The following is a 15,045-nucleotide window of genomic DNA, read 5'->3' as shown; positions in this document are numbered from 1 at the left end:
ATACCTTAGGGCAAATAAGTATTTAGTCAACCACTAATTGTGCAAGTCCTCCCACTTGAAAATATTAGAGAGGCCTGTAATTGTCAACATGGTTAAACCTCAACCATGAGAGACAGAATGTGAAAATCCTATCCTTCTCTACAAAACTGCTGTAGTTCAGTGAGATTGCTCGGATGTCTGGCATGAATCGCTGACTTTAGGTCATGCCACAGCATCTCAATGAGGTTCAAGTCTGGACTTTGACTCGGCCACTTGAGAAGGTGTATTTTGTTCCATTTGTCAAGTTGATTTACCTCTGTGTTTCGGATTATTGTCTTGTTGCAGCATCCATCCTCTTTTTAGCTTCAACTGTCTGACAGATGGGATCAGGTTTTCCTGCAAAACATCCTGATAAACTTTTGGAATTCATTCTTCCATTAATGATTGCAAGTTGTCCAGGCCCTGAGGAAGCAAAACAGACCCAAATCATGATGCTCACTCCACCATGCTTCACAGTGGGGACGTGGTGTTGATGTTGGTGAGGTGTTCCATTTTTCCACTACACATGACATTGTTGTTACTCCCAAACAATTCAACTTTGGTTTCATCAGTCCACAAAATATTTTGCCAAAACTTCTGTGTCGAAGTGCATTTTCTCGAACATTAAACGAGCAACAATGTGTTTGATTTTAGATAGCAGTGGTTTCTTCCGTGGAATCCTCACAAATAGTTGATGTTTACACAGAGATATTGGACTGTGCCAGTGATTTCTGGCTTTAGCAGACACTCTAGAGTTCCTTTTTCCTCTCTGATATTCTGCGCTGAACTCTTGGCGTCATCTTTGGTGGACGGCCACTCCTTGGGAGAGGGAACAGTGCAAAACTCTCTCCATATGTAGAAAACTTCTCTGACTGTCGATTGATGAACATCCAGGGAAAAGCGCTATACAAGTATAGCACCATTTACCATTTAAAGATGGTGTTTGCTTCCTTTCCCAGCTTTATACAAATCAACAATCCTTGATCGCAGGTCTTCAGACAGCTCTTTTGACCAAGCCATGATGCACATCAGACAATGCTTCTCTACAGACTTTATAACCTATTGACATGACACGGAAAATGGGGCCGATTCGTCAGGGGCCTATTTTCAAAAACTTCAAATATTTACAACCCCATAGAGTTGAAAGTCAGTGTTGCCCAATGACAGCCCCAAAACATCACTGCTCTAGAGGAGATCTGCATGGAGGAACGGGCCAAAATACCAGCAACAGTGAGTGAAAAGCTTGTGAAGAGTTACAGAAAACATTTGGCCTCCGTTATTGCCAAAAAAGGGTACATAACAAAGTATTGAGATAGACTTTTGGTTTTGACCAAATACTTATTTTCCACCATGATTTGCAAATAGATTCTTTAAAAATCAAACAATGTGATTTTCTGGGGGAGTTTTCCACATTCTGTCTCTCATGGTTCAGGTTTACCCATGTTGACAATTACAGGCCTCTCTAATATTTTCAAGTGGGAGAACTTGCACAATTAGTGGTTGACTATATACTTATTTGCCCACTGTATATGATATCGAAATAAAAAAACACACCATAATTTTCGCACTATAAGGTGCATCATAGTATAAGGCAGGGTTTCCCTTATATACAAGATATTGTGGCGGCACGCCACACTAAAATAAAAGCCGCCACAACATGTGTCGAGCACGCACAGAATTTTGTAACTTGGGTGTTTAAAATAGTGCTCATTGCCAGGCACGGTAGTCCTTCAGATTCTGTAACAAAGAAATGGTGATAATGAAATGAAAATGGAATCAAAAAGGAAACACAATTAGAATGACATTATAATATTAAAACGGCAATTTCTTTTTTTTTTTTTTTTTTCAATAAAATACTCTCTATCTCTCGATTATTGTGTGCTTTGGTCCATGAAGGCTCCGTTCTTCAGTGATTGAACAGGTTACACTGTGAACCTCAGGATTGAATCATGAGCTGAATGATAAAGAACTGAATGACTGAACAAATCTTTTGAAGGAATCATTGTAACCATCTAATTCAAAGGATTTAGCACTGTTAAAAGAACTACAGTTCAGTGAAAATAGGTCGCACGTGTGACGCTTGTTTTGTTGAAGGTAGAATTTTATCCCCTTAAAGGTTAACCTTGACTAAGTCTTGATGACACGGTCAACATCAATAATTCTTAGAAAAAGAACACACCTCACGTGTCATCGTTTGCCACCTGCTTATTCAGAACAGGCTCTATTAACGCCTCATGATTTATTATTATTGATCGAGACATTATTGAGAGCGTGACATTTCTACTCAGATACACTCTTTCACCCCGTGTCGGGTCCGTGGCAGCCATGCTATCTGCTGCGTGTTCCGCGGCCCTCCTCCCCTGCCTTAACAACTCTGTCAGGGTATCTTAGCAACACGTCAATCTTCATCCAGCAGGGCAGGTAATTTGTAGGCAAGGATCAAGCATGAAACAAGACTGTGAGCTCAGCTGATTGCCAGATTGTCTAAATGGCTTTTAACAGCTGCTTTGAATCAAAACATCGAGAGGACCCATACGGAAAGGATTCAATAGTGTTTGTGAAGTTTCTCAGCATGGCAGAGTTTGAGAGCACCTTAAAGGCAGAATACCAAGCAATGCAGCTTCATTTTTGTTCACAGAGACTCGGTGATCACGCTTAGTGCATCTCCTCCCTACAGCAGTCCAACCTTAAATTCAGCTTCCACCTATTTCCTGAATCCATTATCCATTTATGGTATTCATCTTGCAAGAGACCTGCTGCTGGGTTAGTCACTTTCTGGAACAAACTGTCAGGTTCTTGTAGTGGTGCGGGATGACGCCTGAGAGGGAAGTTGCCAAGGGCAACCAAAAATTCAACGGGAGGATGCAAAATTAGAGGAAAAGTATTGGCAGGATTGTCGTCATACTAACTTACAACAGATTGGACTTTCAAAACATTACCCAAACAACCATTATTTCTCGACTGCTGAGTGCTCTCCCGGCAGGGGAATGTGCGACAAGCCGCCGGTGTCGTCGGCCGAGTGGAGAAAGAGCATGTCAGCCACAAAATGCAAGCCACCTACGTATTAAAACGATCCCAGTATTTGACATAATACAAAACACGATGTTTACTTACTTCCTCGTAAGTCCAATGGTCCCACAGTAGTAGGGTTTGTTTTGGCCAATATCCACCAGTGAATGGGAACCTTTTGAAACCCCAAATAGAGTCACGCCTCTCCCTGGTGCAGCACACACATCCAAGCGGTCCATTTCATTCAGGAGCATAAAATACCGCGGAAAACATGAAAAAAAAAAAGCTTTTTACTGTCATAGGCACTTTAATGGCATAGAGTGACCTAACATAGACTCTATTCCAATGGAAGATTTTGGTAGCAACCTGTTGGTTCCTTTTTTTTTTTCTTTTAGCAGTTACACCCATTTAAAATTATATATTGCTTCTTGGTGGGAGCATATCAATAACCTTTTGGGCTATAAAGTATCATGAAATATCACCTTTTCAATACAGTATTGTCACACCCCAATTGCTAACGTTACAGAGACGCAACTGCACTGTCGACAAGCCTCTCCCGGCAGCACGCTGTTCAGGCACTCATTTGCAAACTCGTTCCTCTTGCTGTGGCCACCAAGCTTTTAGCCTATGATTAGTTTTTTGTTTTGAGTTTGAGTAACCGTCGCATTTCACCAGTCCCTTCGAAGTTTCTCGCCAACTCCAAATTTTCTTTCTGGTGCTCCCGTATTCAACTGCGTATTTCACTACTTGCATCTTGTAGTCTGTAGAATCTGATTTTCTTTTCAGTGCCATTTTTTCCAGCCCTTCTCAGTTGTTTTTATAAGTTACCGCCAATGTTGAAACACAGGCCTTGAGTGCCCTCTTGCAGTTTAGTGTGAAAATAACATGTGAAATGATATAATAATGTGTTAATAATTTCACACAGAGGAAAAGTCGCACTCCCGGTCAAACTATGACAAAAAATGCAATTTATAGTCCGAAAAAAGTTATCCAATAAAAATAGTTTTTAATGGATAATTTATGTTATATTTAAAGCTAGGTTTATCTACATCTAGCCTGGCTAAAAAGAACTAGCAGGAAGTCAATACAGGTTCTGTGAAGTTTGGTAGCTGCAACTGTCTTTATTCAGGAGAATACAATTGGATGGGAGGGGCCAGAAAGCAACATAGAACATAGAATAGAATACATAGACTACATGGGGGTCACCCAGTACAAACGAAAGGCTGACTAGACAGAAGTTATCCTAATCTAGTGACTAACTATCATAAGGAAAACATAAATATTAACTCATTCACTCCCAGCCATTTTCACCGGTGCAACCCCCTTCGCTCCTGGCCGTTTTACTGGATTTTGACTGATTTTGCAAGGCCCACAGAAAATTCTGTTCTATTGCTATATAAACATGGAACCCACCAAAAGAAGGATTAGACTCTCTTCCTTCAGCAGGAAAAACAGTTCATATCTTTTTCCATTCTTTAGAAATCAGCATTAGAAAATAGCTTAGCTTGAGCAATTTTCCAATTTCTGATGAAAAAACAGAAATTGAGCTTTTTGTAAAAGCATACATTTCAAACATAACTTTGACTTTAACACAGCTATTTTTTGCTTTAGTTACATCCCAAACATCTGAATGTTTTCCTTTTACAAAATAACATAAAAAACAAGACAAATAGAGCTTTTGATAGCAAAGTAACAATTTATTTACACATAACTAACTGAGAGATGACGCTGTTGTCGCCCCGACAGCCAGGGAAACTTTTTCCTCATCGCCGCCTGTCTCATAAAGCTGGATTTTTTTGAGTCTCTGCGGGGTCTGCTCGGCGAGAAGCTGGTGGTCCCGGTCGATCTGCTCGGTTGTCCAGCGCCTGGCATCTCAGGCGTCCTCTCGGTTGTTCTGCTCGGTTGTCCGCCGCCTGGCATCCTTCCGCCGTCGCAGTTAAATCGGGTTGCGGGTCTTACCAAATGCGCTACTGCCCTCCAGTGGCCATTTTTATTGCTTTAAAATGGATTGCCAGCTTTGTGCTTTGGAGCTCAGTTGAATCAGAGCCCGGATATGTCTGTTATGAAAAAAAAAAAAAAAACATAAAAGAAATAATTAATAATTAATATAAATACGTCTTGGGGACACTGAAACAATTAAAAATAGAACGTATTTATACATTTTTGGGAGCAAATGAGTGCAAATGAATGCACCATAATTTTAACAATTGTGTACTTAACTCATTGGATGCAATTGATCGAACTAGACATCCAATCCATTTGCATTGGGATGCCAACCCCTCCCATTTCAAATGGATTTGATCCGTATCGCTGTGACTGGGAGTTAAAGCAGCGGTTTGTGGCATTTTCTAACCCAGGATTCAAAGCTGATTCACTATCATTTAATGGTTTTTCCAATTATGTCTTTAAGGATTCAAGAAAGAAAATGATCTAAATGAGAGAGAGGGGAAAATAAATCATTGAAAACACTGTAGTACATCATTAAAACATAAAATGGATGAAATGGCATAAACATCCTGATTGTGCTTTTACAGCCGACTTGCTTCGGCTCCCAGGTGCTCTTTAGTATTCCCTTCCTCGCACTGTGTTTTTGATAAGGTACATTGCTATTCAAGGGTCCCGTCTCAGGGGCTTGTTTCAACACACAACTTTAATGGGTTGGAGGGAAAAAACACAACATAATAATATTTAGAATATGATGGAACAAGCCAATTAAAGATGCCGAGTGTCTCAGTGGGCATGCGTAAGTGGCTCCAGCTTAATGGAAGGGGAAAATGAAAGATATGTAACTGGCTCCCTTTAGCTTTAAAACTTCCGACATGCAGCCATGCTTGGCCTGTCAGTCAGCCGTGGGGATGTCTTTATTCATGAGCTAGATTCTGGTGACTTGGCGGCTCAGTTCAATTTTTGTTTTTGGGAAAGAGAATGCCCTCAAATGCCCATCCCCTGCATGGACCGAAAAGTATGAGGTAAGGGTTCTAAGCTGATTACATCATTAATGGTGAGAAATAAGAAGAATAAATCAAGAGAGCAAACCGAGGACAATTCACAGATACGGAGATGGATGAATGGGGAAATGGAAATAAACGCCTTGGCTCTTTGTACCTTCTGTTGCCTTCACCCCTTTTTTTGTGTGCAACCTCAGGCCCATTAAACTCACTTTAACATTTGCTACATCTGTAATGTGGCATCTCAGCATCCCATCCACCCTCCCCCGGGACACCGGCATAATCTCTACTAAGCCTTCGGGAGAGAGAGGAATTTTATCCTTGCGCTGACAGATAGAGAGAGACAGAAGGGGGGAGAGAGGGAAGGAGCTGGCTAGTGGAGGATAACGACATAGATAATGAGCTGGCTGTCAAAAGACTTTTTTTTTTTTTTTTTTTACCTTTTCCGTCCTCTTGTCCCCATTCCTCAACTTGCCCTGCTGCTTAATCGCCGCAGACTCACACTGGCTTACTGTTGCTATCTATCTATTAGCCTAATGTCTTGGGATTTTAGATGTTGATTAAAAATGTTGCACAGTATTTAAGGAGAATATGCTACATAGTGACATATTATTTTACAAGCAATATGGCCGTAGGCGGAGTTAGACTTGGGGGGGGGGGGGGGGGGGTCACGAAAACATACAAAAAAATATTAGCTCAAACAAAAACTTGTCACGCCTGAGTGAGGGTTGTCACGTCCTAGTATATTGCCTCTTCCTGCTTTATTTTGAAACCTCACCCTCCTGTTTCCACCACTCACCCTTCCTGCTGTCTCACCTGTCTCTGATTATGATTACCTATTGTTCCCACCTGTACCACATTCCTCATGTCCTTGAAGTGATCCTCTAACTTAAATACATGTAGGCTCTAATAAACCACAATTGTTCTCTTGTACTAAAATATGTTGTTAGAAACACATAAAATGTTAAGTCAATGGCAATATTTTATAATATTTACTACATATTTTGACCGTTAGTTGGCGCCATGGTTTGCGGGCTCGCAGTGATGACGTCATTGGTATCTTTCCAAATGTGTAGCGTGTTAAACAATTGCTTATTACTGCCTAAACTCGCGAAGTAAAATGCCACGATGTGCTGCTTTTGGATGCAATTTCCAGTCAAATGGAAACAAGGGGAGTGAAGTGATTGGTCAAGGTGGAAATGTTATTTTTAGTGAATAAATGTGCATAAGTGGAAGCTCCTCCCCCTTTTTTGGTCCCTGTAGGCACCAGAGGTTGCGCTAGACTTTTTCGTTGTCTGTCATTTTGACTGACAGGGTCATAAAAATCCAGTCATAATCTATTTTTACCCGTCACTTAAATTTTTTAAATGATAATAATGACATATTCAATAGCAGTGTTGGTCAAAAGCGGTGCGTTACTTACTCAACTCTAAATAAATTGAAACTACCAGCCATGTTGTGTCTACTCTCCGCTCCGTTGATTTGTCATCCAAGACTCGGGGTGCGTTCAGGTTTGAGAATAGCGCGCGTACTTCTGACTCCAAGCTGTTTGTCCCTGCTCATTCAGTTAGGCTACGTTCATACTACAGGTCTTAATGCACAAATCCGATTTTTTTGTCATATCCGTTTTTTTGGCGTGCCCGTTCAGACTGCTTTTGTCCATTGAGACCATTCAAGTATTACGCATGCGCTCTAATTCGCAGTCCGACACGCGCCAGTGCGAAGAAGCATCAAAACAAATGACAAGTCATCCGTCATTCCATGGATATCATATTTTGCTTTTCAAAAGGAGGAGACAAATAACAGACATAAATAATCCCCGTTTAGGCTTATATTCACAGTTTATATGGATCGATAGCATGCACGCACTGCCCGTGCACGTCACACACTCATACGGGCAGTTTGCCCCGACTCTCCAAGACGGGCTGTAGCCAGACCCCTCTCCCGACTCTCGGCCGTGTAGGAAATGTTGAAATATAGCTCACATAGAGCAGAGAGAAAACCGATCATTCTCATGCTTATCCTCAACCCATTTTTATTTTTTTATGACTGTTGTCAAGCCCAGCCCTTCCCCAAAAGCCGTGTTCACTGCAAGCTAGGTGCTAATAACGCACAGCTGAAATCGGATTTGGGACACTGGACGGTACAGACCGCCGCGACAGTCTGGAAAAATGTGGCCCAGATCGGATTTGAACCACATACAAAAATGACCCAGATCGGATTTGAAATGGTCCACTTCTATGCGACTTGTCCCGTTCAGACCGTCAAGTTAATGCCTGACTCGAGTCGGAAAAACACGAAAAAATTGGATTAGTGCATTGAGACCTGTAGAATGAACGTAGCCTTAGACAATGCTCTCCAAAGCTTCCTAACGTTTCCGTGTTTGCTAAACCTGAATGCTAGTTCGGACATTTTTCCGAGTAAGGCCAACGACGTCATGCATCAAGAGAGACAATAGCTCACTCGCCATCCTGTGGTCTGGGGTGTGAATTGCAACCTGTCAAAATGACGGATGGACTTCAGTTTTTTCCGTCACCGTTTTAAAAAAACGATCAACGACAGAAAATATTCGGTTAACGCGACCCCTGGTAGGCGCGTACCCTACCCACCACGCGTTACAACTGGCGCCCGAACATTTTTCCTGGATCTTCAGTCAATTAAGGGATCCGTCTATTTTCTGGATCCGACAGTCCCACCACGTCTGCAATATTGGTTTCGGATCTGTCCATTTTTTTGATTCGTCGGTCCCACAGCGGCTTTTCGGATCAGTCTATTTTGTGGAATCGACGGCTGCGACATTGCCATGGGATCGGTCTAATTCCTGGATCTTCGAGTGAGTAAAAAACGCGGATTTGGATTAGTATTGCTATCTTTTTTGTTGACTATTCTTCGTGGGAGTTTTCCCCAAATCATACTAAATAATTAAAGGGCAACTGAAGAGCTTTTCAGATTTCGCTCTTAAGTGTTTTACTCAGTTGAATTGTATTAAATGCGTCATTCGCTCTCTCAAAAAGTCACATAAAAAAAAGAAAATAATAATTGACCGCGTAGTTTTTGAGTTATGGCCATAGCAACACCATAGCAACGAGGGACGCGCCGTCCTGCCGACCCCTACCTCATGACGTAACTTCCAGGAAGCCTCGCCACCACTCTGAACGCGGAAATATAGCACCACGCTATCCTCGCCGTATATTGCATACATTTTCTGGGTTTTACCCGCGGGATTCGTCATGCCATCTCGATGTGTAGCGATGAATTACTCACAGGAAGATTCGAGACTCTAGGAGTGGTCCCAAAAAAACTTCTCCTGCAAAGGTTTGGACCGTTTTTGTTAGCATGCTTACAGGTCCCCAATCGGCTCATTGTTTTCATCATTTCAGCCACGACAGCTTTGAAAACCTACAACAATGCAACCTTGGTTTTGCAAAGACGTAAGTAGAACATGAATGGCTTTTTTTTTTTTTTTTTGCTGTTGGCCTGTCATAAGTAGATAGGTTGGTTGACGTTGTCTACTCGTGTGATTTTATTACTATATCAATAGGTGTTATGTAAATTCAAATGTCCCCAGCACCAAATAGGTCCTTGGCTCGTTTTTTATACTTTAACATCAAGGTCTGCCTATTTGAAGAGGGAACAATAGCATCAAATAGATGCTGCTATGACTGGGGCATTATTATTTGATCACCAAGAAATTATTATTAAATTAAAATTAGGATTCATCCAATATTTTCATGCTGCTGTGATTTTTTTTTTTCTCCAGGAAGCCAAACATAAAAAATTAAGTGGCGGAAACCCTCAACACGATGAAAAAAGCGTTGCAAGTCAGTTGCCACCCAGTTTCCCAAAATCAAGAGGGAGTGGGTCGAGTCATATGATGACCGAAGTGATGCGGTGTCCAGCGATGACGACTGAAGAGATCCTATGAGGCCTGCCAGATGCTGAATTTCTTCCGTCTGCGACATCAGATGACGATGATTTAGGAGAAATAAATGTAGCAAATTTTGATGACATGAAATCATAAACTAGTCATATATACAGTACACATTTTTTAAAAGAAAAATCAAGTTACCTTCATATTTTAATGATAATGCATTATCTTTGTATAGAGAACACTTCATGCTATAGAAAAGAGTAAATACATATACATAAATCTGGTATCATTTATTATTGTGGCCTATTAAATATTTTTTCAGAATGTAATATAATTACAATATATTATATACCAATAGAATACATTAAACAGTCAACAAAATGTGTCAATGTTGTTAACAATTTATGGTTTTATTTTTTTAATGTAATTCATGCCCCTGTCAGTGCTTCAGCCTCCTCAAGTTTGGCTCTCACGTCTGGGATCTCCTGATGACACAGGCATACTCTTGGAAGGGTAATTACTTGACGGTTTACAGCAACACCTGGAAAATAAAATGGTTTTGTCATTTATTTTGAAATATCAATAACATATCATTCATTTAGCCACATTTGGGCTAGCTTTATCATATTTAGATCGGTAGGAGCTGTCCCATTACCTAATATCCAGTTTTAGCTATGTGTAGAGCATTCATTTAGCCACATTTGGGCTAGCTTTATCATATTTAGATCGGTAGGAGCTGTCCCATTACCTAATATCCAGTTTTAGCTATGTGTAGAGCATTCATTTAGCCACATTTGGGCTAGCTTTATCATATTTTGATCGGTAGGAGATGTCCCATTACCTAATATCCAGTTTTAGCTATGTGTAGAGCATTTATTTAGCCACATTTGGGCTAGCTTTATCATATTTAGATCGGTAGGAGCTGTCCCATTACCTAATATCCAGTTTTAGCTATGTGTAGAGCATGGAAAAAATATACAACCATGTAATCGCATTCTGATAAAAAAATCACGATGCTGGACTTACCACTCACTCTCCCGTTCATGAAGTGTCGAGCTTTCAATTGGCGTCATGAGGCCATCTGCTGTGTCAAGTAAATCGCCGTCATCTGACGCCTCAGGTTCAAACATGTAGGGATTAATTGTAGTTCATCTTTCCTGGGAGCCTTTGCCATCGGTAGCGTCACGAAAGAGCGATCCTGAATGGTTACCTTTGGTGGAAATATCACTGACATCGTTGTTGCTGCTATACTAGCTGTGGGTAGTCTTCTGTTGCCTACGTCACACTTCCGGGTTTGCGAAGGGACCATTAACAGAGTGCAAAAAAACTAAAAAACGCAAATTATCCTTACAATTACGTGTTGATAATGTCATGGTTGTTTTGATGAACTTGTCCCAAGTTTATATTCATAAAATTACACCAAAATCCGGAAAGGTCTTCAGTTGCCCTTTAAAGCACTATGGCACGCTACAGTGACGACAGTGACTCTGATGTGGACCTTACAACAATGTTGGAGTTCGTCAGGGAATGCGTGTTTGCGTACTGCTGAGCTCCCGAGTGAAGAGCGGTCTAGGTGGAAATATTATTTTTTGAGAATAAATGTGCATAAGTGGAAGCTTCTCCCCTTTCTGGTACTTTTATACACGTATCCTAGCTACCACGCGTTATAATGTACAAGACCTGGATTGCACAAGGTGTGCTCTTTGGCCTGTACTGTATGTAAAGCACACGACAGCTCTGGATGCTAACAATCTACATAATTATATTGGGAAAACATTTGAAAATGCAATATGCTTACCTTGAATATCTGCTAATAAAAACCGGAGTTCCCGAATCCCAACAGCATGCACTCTCGCTCCCAACAGGACTCTTTCGCATCACCAGTTTTGCCCAACTTTTGTCTTATCAGGTATTTGCTGCACGCATTTTTCCCTGAAGCTTGTCTTGTGAACGACCGACAGCGCTGTCCTGCTCTTCACTTTTCAGATCTGGTTCAAATAGGAAAGGTAGAACTGACGACATGTTGGGAAAGCTAACGAGTGACAAGCTGGAATTTCGGCATTCGGGGCCAGTGACGTCACGCACTGCGACGTAACAAGAATGGCGACTTATCACTTAAAATAATTTTCCAAACTTTATTAAAACAAAAACATTAAGAGGGGTTTTAATATCAAATTATTATAACTCATACTAACATTTATGTTTTAAGAATTACTTGTCTTAAAAATAGAGGATCCATTTAAGACCTGTAGTATGAACCTAGCCTTTGTCACCTTTTTCACCCCTAACCAGTTTGCATGCCTGTAGTGCGCATGCGTAATACTTGAACGGGTTCAATGGACAAAGGCTGTCTGAACAGGCATGCCAAAAAAACATATGACAAAAATCGGAATTGTGCATTAAGACCTGCAGAATGAACCTAGCCTTATAGTAACCTTATAGCGGTATATATTGGAACTAAGAAATAAACAAATACTGAAAAAATGGCCTGAAAATCTCCATCCCTTTATGCAGAAACTATTTCTAATTGACAGTGAAGCATATGCGGCACCATTTTATGATGATACTTACAGTATGCATCATCAAACTGCATAAGTGGCACTGGACTCAGTGTGTGTATGGTAGGCCTGAAAGTACTTGACTATTCATGCATGACCAGTTCAAATAGGTGAAACGGCAATTGCTCATTCAAAGGAGAGCAAGTATACCAGCTAGCATGACTGATAGATTTTCTGTTTTTAGCTTTTACCAAAACAAATGGATAGATTTCTTTCAAAAGTGAATTAGACACCCTGCCGTTCTCTTAATGTGATTCATTCTATTGTTTTGACAGTTTAATACTCTGTTTCTGACCCGCCATTAGACTTATTTTTGCTGAGTGGGTCCATCTTGAAGCACAGTTTAGAGAAAACAATTGGACCTCATTATAAAGTGCTCGGTAATGAGGAAGCTTGCTTGTCTTCAAGTGCCATTTTTCTGATTATCTCCAAATTCTAGCTTTAAAGGTAAGCAGTGAACAAAATGGCATAATGAGAAAACACTAACAGTCACTAAAAAACAAATTATTCTGATTAACGACTTGAGAGTCCGTCTGTATTTGTCTGGCCAACGGGCCCAAAAACGTATTAGGGAAAATGAGCAAAATGAGTAACAGGTGCTTAGTTTGTGTGAGCCCTTGGGTCAATGTCAGGTCATCGCAGTGGACCTTTTTGATGTTGACAAGCTTGACAAAGACATAACTCACACGACTAGCGGGAAATGTCAGGGATAAGAGCCGGCAGGGAGCTGCAGTGGCTGGGAGAAAGACGTGGGCCTGACAGGAGGGAGAACGCGGACCATAATACCAGCCGCATCGTGGACCCTTGGGTGACAAGTGGGGATTTATGAGCCCAATTATGTGAAAATGTGCAGCCGGGGAGCAACACGCCTCCGTTTCTGTTTGGAGATTGTTGATCGGAAATACATAGAAAGTGAAGTGGCTCTAGGTCTCACGCATTGAACGTCTGCAAGCCTCTATTTATTCATTCTTTCAGGAGGCTGTAAGTGGTTGTCTGTCATTGAAGGTGCAGTGCTTCACTCGTCTGACTTCCATTCAGGAAGCATGGAGTCACTTCCCACTCAGGAAGTGGGGATTCTTGTCTGTGTCTGCATGTAATCTGTGATTGATCGGCAACCAGTCCAATGTATTTGGCCCTGGGAGATGCCATGTGCTCAGAACTCAGTGTTGACCACAATAACATACATACATACATGCGAACATAACATGGGATTAAAATATGTTCATTTTTTCAACTTGTTAATCTTTTGTATTTAATCAATAATATTTAATATGTTAGTCTCACCCCTAAGATTTACATAAAGTATATATTAGGGATCTCCCAATTGGATAATTTTGCACCCGAGTCAGAGTCACCTGATTTTCAGAATCTGCCGATAAAATCCTGATCAGACACCGAAAAAAAAGTGTTAAAAAAAAGAACCCCAACCCCATCAGAAATTGCAACTTTGTGTTAAAAATGGCCGCGAATGCAGCTATTAAAAAGTCAACACTACAAACTTTCTTTAAATTTACTATTTACTTACGGTGGGGCAAATAAGTATTTAGTCAACCACCAATTGTGCACGTTCTCCTACTTAAAAAGATTAGAGAGGCCTGTAATTGTCAACATGGGTAAACCTCAACCTTGAGAGAAAGAATGTGGGAAAAAAACAGAAAATCACATTGTTTGATTTTTAAAGAATTTATTTCCAAATTAGAGTGGGAAATAAATATTTGGTCACCTACAAACAAGCAAGATTTCTGGCTGTCAAAACTTCTTCTAACAAGGTCTAACGAGGCTCCACTCGTTACCTGTATTAATGGCACCTGTTTTAACTCATTATCGGTATGCTGTCCACAACCTCAATCAGTCACACTCCAAACTCCACTATGGCCAAGACCAAAGAGCTGTCAAAGGAAACCAGAGACAAAATTGTAGACCTGCACCAGCCTGGGAAGCCTGAATCTGCAATAGGTAAAACGCATGGTGTAAAGAAAAAAACTGAGGGAGCAAGTATTAGAAAATGGAAGACATACAAGACCACTGATAATCTCCTTCGATCTGGGGCTCCATGCAAGATCTCAAAATGATCGTCAAAATGATAACAAGAACGGTGAGCAAAAATCCCAGAAGCACACGGGGGGACCTAGTGAATGACCTACAGAGAGCTGGGACCATAGTAACAAAGTAATACAATGCGCCGCCAGGGACTCAAATCCTGCACTGCCAGACGTGTCCCCCTGCTGAAGAAAGTACATGTCCATGCCCATCTGCGGTTCGCTAGAGAGCATTTGGATGATCCAGAAGAGGACTGGGAGAATGTGTTATGGTCAGATGAAACCAAAATAGAACTTTTTGGTAGAAACACAGGTTCTCTTGTTTGGAGGAAAAAGAATACTGAATTGCACCATACCCACTAGAGAGTGCAAAATTTCCGATTCTTAGATTATTCGCGATTCGGCCGTGGAAGATTCGAGAACGATTCATAAACATCCAAATTCCGATTATTGAATTATACCAGGTAAAGCGGAAATCAAACGCAGTCAGCGCGGTCTTTGGGACGCAATGAGGAACGGACCGAGAGTAAATATCATGTGCAGCTAATGCCGCTAGGTAAAAAAAAAAAAAACAATAATACCTGACTGCGGCCGTCAGCCGC

The 15,045-nt window shown here is 41.0% G+C and overlaps 1 long non-coding RNA gene across 1 annotated transcript; it reads left to right on the top strand.

The window, feature by feature from the left end:
* The first annotated feature begins 9,193 nt into the window (after window positions 1–9,193).
* Window positions 9,194–10,090, top strand: LOC130907095 (uncharacterized). Its single transcript, XR_009061409.1, has 3 exons — window positions 9,194–9,290; window positions 9,356–9,406; window positions 9,736–10,090. It is a non-coding gene; the product is annotated as an uncharacterized LOC130907095 (long non-coding RNA).
* Window positions 10,091–15,045: the final 4,955 nt, after the last annotated feature.

The sequence above is a fragment of the Corythoichthys intestinalis genome, chromosome 18 (genome assembly GCF_030265065.1).
Source record: "Corythoichthys intestinalis isolate RoL2023-P3 chromosome 18, ASM3026506v1, whole genome shotgun sequence".
NCBI classification, from domain to species: domain Eukaryota; kingdom Metazoa; phylum Chordata; class Actinopteri; order Syngnathiformes; family Syngnathidae; genus Corythoichthys; species Corythoichthys intestinalis.
The sequence above is the reverse complement of the archived record's forward strand: the minus strand, read 5'-3'. Positions and strand labels throughout refer to the sequence as shown.